Genomic DNA, 6,000 nt, shown 5'->3' on the forward strand with positions numbered 1-6,000 from the left:
CCTAACGATAAAAGAATATTACAACTGAAATGATTTTATTTGTCAATGACTTATTGTGGCTGTGGTTATCCAGACTATCAAGTTTTTTTGCACTTTATTTTGGTATCAGCTGTTCTCAGCTGCATTAGTGACTGATAGCAAGCCCAGTACGTACAGTACTAACACACCCCTGTGCGGTTTGATGTTCACTGTTTTCATAGAATGTCCTTATGTTTAGGTTTCCCTATGCTCACTTGCCCTACCTCACATACAAGCTATGTCTGTAACCAACATGTAGCTGCACTACTTAGGCACTGCTGGAAAACTCTTATGTTTCCTGTCAACACATACTTTTAAGCCAATGTAACACTAGACTAATTTGGACCACTCTTTTGATCAGTTAAAATTATAATTTTAAAAACATTTCCTGCAGACACCAGCATCGTCAGCAAATGGATATTTCTGCTGATCCCATTTGAACATTACTTATCCAAGGTGTAAACTTTGCTTCCGGCAATAGGTGGCGACAACGGTAGGTAGTGGTCAAAAGAAACAGATCGCAGTCATCAGGCAGTTAGCTTGGGCCTCGGTCTACATAACCTCATTCAAACATTAGTCGATTTGTGTCTGCATCATAAAGTTGTTCTTGATTGAAAAGGTCAGTTTATGAGCCTAATTCTTGTCATTTGCAGGAGGTGTTACTGTTTTGTTTCAATCTGGGGAAAACAGCGGCTGAGTCTCATTGAATGCTCTCAAGTACGTACAGTAAGGACGCAATTAATGAAAGAACATGTCATGAGTGGTTTCAACACTTCAAGAACGGCAATTTTTAACGTTGTAGACCGGCATAGTGGTGGCAGAGAGAATGTTTTCGGAGAAGCAGAATTGGAGACATTGATGAGTGAAGACTCAAGTCAGACTCAAGAAGAATTGGCACGATTAGTGGGACTGTCACAACAAGCCATTTCAAAATGTCTCAAGGCAAGTTGTGCTAGTCGTAGAGTAAAAGGAGGATATTGCGCAGGAGATTTGTCTGTGAATAAGATTTGTAAGATAGTTGCACAAGAGGTAAACCTGGGAGAGGTGGTTGTTGTATGGGTTGATGCATTTGGTGGTGGGGTTAGAGATGTTTGTTGTTCATGTCTAGGCTGTAGGGAAGGGAGCATCTGATACAGTATGGGTTGCTGATGTCCAACAATAGGTCTTGTCACGCATGGGCTGGTTTTATATGGACTGACATTAGAATGAGAGCTTCACTGAGGTGAAGATCAATGTTGATGAAAGACCTTTGTCTTATACCAGCAAAACCGAGAATTTTTCTACCTGATGTTAAGTATTGGCCAGCCTTTCTGTGGTATAGCTGTATAGTTTTCTCAAGGGAATTTTCTTTTTGATAAATATTTGTGTGTGCACAAAAATTAAACAGTCCTATTACATTTCCTTGAGGAACTTCCAATGTTATTTTCCATTCTGACGAAAATTCACCATCCAGTATAACATATTGGGATCTAATGGTAAAACATACTTTAAACCATCTGAATATTAGCCAAAATGCTCTGTAAGAGTGCAACATTTTTGCACAGTGCCAGTTACCTTTCGGTAACATACAAAGGCAAAAGTCTACCTGTTTAATGCATTTACTATTTGCAAGATACAGATTGTGCAAAAAGGAGGCTATGTTTTATGCAAGTGGCTTTTCGTGACATGGACTAATTTTCCATGAGAAGTTTAATGTCATTCAAGAACTTTACTTTTGGAGGTGGAAATATGTTCTTGGATCCTGCAACAGGACATTATCTCATGCTGTGTCTTCATTATTTTCTTCTTTATAAATTTGGGTGCATATCTTCATTTTACCATCACACAGGCTATTCACTGTGTAAGAAATCTTTGATAAAGATGACTGTGGTGCTGTTCATTTCTAGTTAGAATGATAGTCACTGTTTTCACTAAATTTTTCAAATGGTATGGTAGTTTCAGCAAAACTCAGTTTGAATTTCAGAAAGGTTTGTCAACAGAAGATGCAATATTTGCATTTACTGGCAAACTCTTGGAATCTATCAACAAAAAACTGAAAGTGATTGGCATATTTTGTGACCTAACAAAAGCATTTAACTGTGTAAATCACCAAATTCTTTTACAAAAAGCTGTACATCTCGGTAAAAGTGATGCAGCAGGGAAAAGGCTTGACTCATATCTGTCAAACAGGAAACAAAAAGTTGTAGTAGATAGTCAAGATGGTGTCCCAGTATCTTCAGAATGGGGTACCATCACATGTGGAGTGCCACAGGGCTCAGTTCTGGGCCCCCTTATTTTTATTATATTTGTAAATGATCTTCCTCTCTCTACGGAACATTGTAGATTCACCATTTTTGCGGATGACACTACACTACTTATTGATAATTCAGTAGATAAGCTTGAGGTAACGGCAAATAAGGTTTTAAATGAAACGGTGAACTGGTTCAACATTAATGGTCTTATTTTAAATTACTGTAAAACAAACTACATTCAGTTGCACAAAACATGCAAAGATGAGGACATATTTGTAAAGGTAGGTGAGCAGACAATAACCAGGGTAGATTCCTCAAAATATCTAGGCTTGCATATTGATAGCAAACTGAATTGGTCAAACCACATCGTGGATCTGTTCAAAAGACTAAGTTCAGCAACATACGCATTGTTTCTTCTTATAGAAATATGGAAACCATGAAGTTAGCATATTATGGTTACTTTCATGCAATTATGGCATTTGGAATTATATTTTGGGAAAATTAGTCAGTGGCTAAAAAAGTACTGTGTGTACAAAAAAGAGCCATAAGGATCATGTGTGGAGTCCATCCTAGAGCCACATGCAGGAATCTTTTTGAGAAGCTTGAAATACTTACATCCACTGTGCAGTATATATTCTCATTGATGTGCTTCATAAGAAAAGAAAAATCCACCTTTAAGCTGAATAGTGCATATCACAGTCACAATACTAGAAGGAAACATGATATCCACTATCAACAGCCAAATCTAAAATGGTGCAGAAAGGAGTCCATTTCAGTGGCTGTAAGATTTTTAATGACCTCCCTTCAAGAATTAAGTGTTTAGTAGATGATGATCTCTTGTTTAAAAAAACCTTAAGGCAGTTCCTATTGCAAGGATCATTTTATACATTAGAAGAGTTCCTGAACTACAGTGTTTAACATCTCATGTATTGTAAATTGCAAATGTATGTATTTGTAATACCGAATATTTTGATTGCAAACATATATTTTGCAATATTTATTTCTCTGTAACACTTATTATTTTGTAATCTTTATCTCCCTCTAAAATGTATTTTTGTAGTGGGACCTAAGTTACTGTTTTTTGTTGTGTAATCTCTATCTATATCTAAAGTGTATTTTTTTGTAGTGGGACCTAACTTACTGTTTTTTTGTTTTGTTTTATGTATTACCATAAATTCTGGCCAAAAGCTTGTAAAATTGACACGTTCCATATCCTGTGATAGTTTCACAACATGGATCACCGGAACAAGCGATAAATAAATAAAAATAAATAAGCTGACTTTGTTCTTTGTAGTCTTTTAACCTTCATATGTTTACATAGAGTGCAACTTATGATCATTTTAGCTTCGGCCACGAATCTTTATAATTGTTGGATCTGATCTAACTGTCCCAATTTAATATGTCAGTGACAATTTATTAGTTCTACCAAACAAATATTTTCCTGGCTTTCACAGTGAAAGTCTTGCCCTTGCTGCACACCATTGCTAATCATCATCATGGTAACTAAACACTATATCTTAGGTGATGCTCAGAAAACAAGTGCCTTTCTTATCATGAAGTCTAAAACCCTGGGGGGAAGAAAAGTACTTCATAAGTTTAACATTCATTTACTAAACAAATATCTATTTAGAAATTTCCCAAAAGAAACTTTCAACAGAAGAGCACAATCCAGTTTTAACTTACTGAAACAGTAGCTACATACAGTATGCAAACTTTGTGTCAGATTGTTCTCCACTCTTGCTGGGATCTCAATAATCTAACGTACATAAAATATCAAATTGGTTGAAGATGCTGTGGAAGACAAGAAATCAAACCTTGATGCTAAACAATATTTTAAGTGTATTTTTTTAAAGCTCTGTACGAAAAGATAATAGTAACTTAGTAGGAAGTTTTATTAGTTAAGAATATTCTAGCAAGTTTCATAAGTACAAGTCTTAAATCAGAGCACAATTACCCACTACCATTATTATTTAGGTGTCACAGATTTGGTTTACATGGCTGTATTTATGGTCTCCTGCTGCTGCGATGTGGAACTGTTTCCATCTATATTTGACTGCAGTTTCATGTAGCACACAGTTTGTATTATAAATAAAACCAATAGGCAGAGAATGTTGGTATGAATCTTTCACAATGTCTGGCAGACTTATCTATCCACGAAAGTTGTTCCAAATTTTACATGTATCTGTTCATCTTCTTTAATTCTGATATTTATCTTATACGATGCCAATATTGTTATTCATATTCTAACCATGATTTATAACTGAAGAAAACTTAAGGTATCAAATATGTAGTATGTAAACAGCAACTTAATATTATGCACAGTTTCTGAATCGTGTAAGGAATATCTGGGTTTAAGTGCTAATGTCGAGTAGTTACTGATGCAGCACAGGCTCTGACAAGCTGGAAATCGGCCGGTCGATTGCAAACGAACTATTCCAGCATTTGACTTAAGACGATTGAAACAACCGAAAATCTAAAGCAAATGGACAAACCGGTAATTTTAACCGCAGTCCTACCGAATGCAAGTGAAGTCTTACCAGTGTTTTACCTGGATCGGTGAAACGCGTTCTAATGCGCACATTCCGCTCAGTGCGGAAATACATCATCATACCTTATGCATCATTAACTGAAAAAGGAATGAATAGGTTCGCAGACACCCGATTCAAAAAGGCTAAGTAAAACTAACATTCCCAAAAAAATCATTGCTGCACAGTGGTACAGACACACTTGGTCCTGGTTGATTAAAGAACATGGAGCGTTTTATAATTTAAACATTTTGCTTCAACTTTTTCTAAGAGCGAAAATGATAATTATCGTCAACTTCAGTGATTCACAAAATTACATAACGTTCTTCACAAACAAAACAGAACAGAGTCGCACAACCCGCTCACACTAACAACCACGAAACGCGTCAGTCAATTTACTATTGGAGCGTAAACATCGAAAAATTTAGTATTCTCCTTTAAATGTACAGGTACATAAGCCTATTTCTTCACTGACATTTGTCATTACTACCTTTCAAGCAACCAGCACCAAATGCTTCTCCGCGCAGCACGTAATTGTACTGTCCTAGACAAAGTCAACTTGCACTCTGCTACTTCTGAAGGCCGCAGCTTTTTGCTCCCGTATATCCTAAACACCTCCAAGCGAGTAATTACTACAGAGATAGAGGACGTTCATAGGATCAATAAACCTCTTCTCGTCGAAGTTCAGCAGAATAGCTGATAGCACAAAGATACAAGAACCACCAAATATTTCATTCACTACATTCATATTCGCATTTTCCTTCATTAAGCGTTACATGTTATCTGCCTGTATCATTGTTAATTTTCTCAAAATATCCAATCTCTCTTCTTACTCATATAACAATACAGCAGTGTTTTGTGTCATATGGTACATCTATATCGATAGTACTATGTCGATAGAGATATCAACAGTGAGTAATATATTTTTAACTGACAGTTCGTCAGTTAAGCTGGGTAGACACATGCAACGAAAGTGTCACCACAGCTAGTGCCACACTAGATTTGCGTGTAGACCCAATTTTCAGTGGGGCATCTTCAGAGACGCAACCTTTGCCATGCCACAAAAAGTTCAACTTGATTGAATGACATTGTTGCGCCGCTTTCCTTCCACCACTGCTCCCTAGTGGCTATATTGCGAAACACGACCATTCTATTGCAGTTATCGTGGAGTAACTGTTGCTGTAATGCATCCGATATAAGCGTGTCTTCATCTTATTACTGAATAA

General features: G+C 36.6%; 1 protein-coding gene across 3 annotated transcripts in view; it reads right to left on the reverse strand.

The window, feature by feature from the left end:
• LOC126350882 (sedoheptulokinase-like) overlaps positions 1–5,652 on the reverse strand; it is a 119,696-nt gene extending 114,044 nt beyond the window's left edge. Inside the window, exon 1 of one of the 3 annotated variants that reach the window (XM_050002557.1) lies at positions 5,265–5,652. The gene's annotated coding sequence lies outside the window, so the exon portion shown is untranslated. The other 2 variants (XM_050002556.1, XM_050002555.1) reach the window with 2 other exon arrangements.
• Positions 5,653–6,000: the final 348 nt, after the last annotated feature.

This window comes from Schistocerca gregaria, chromosome 1, assembly GCF_023897955.1.
Source record: "Schistocerca gregaria isolate iqSchGreg1 chromosome 1, iqSchGreg1.2, whole genome shotgun sequence".
In the NCBI taxonomy this organism is placed as follows: domain Eukaryota; kingdom Metazoa; phylum Arthropoda; class Insecta; order Orthoptera; family Acrididae; genus Schistocerca; species Schistocerca gregaria.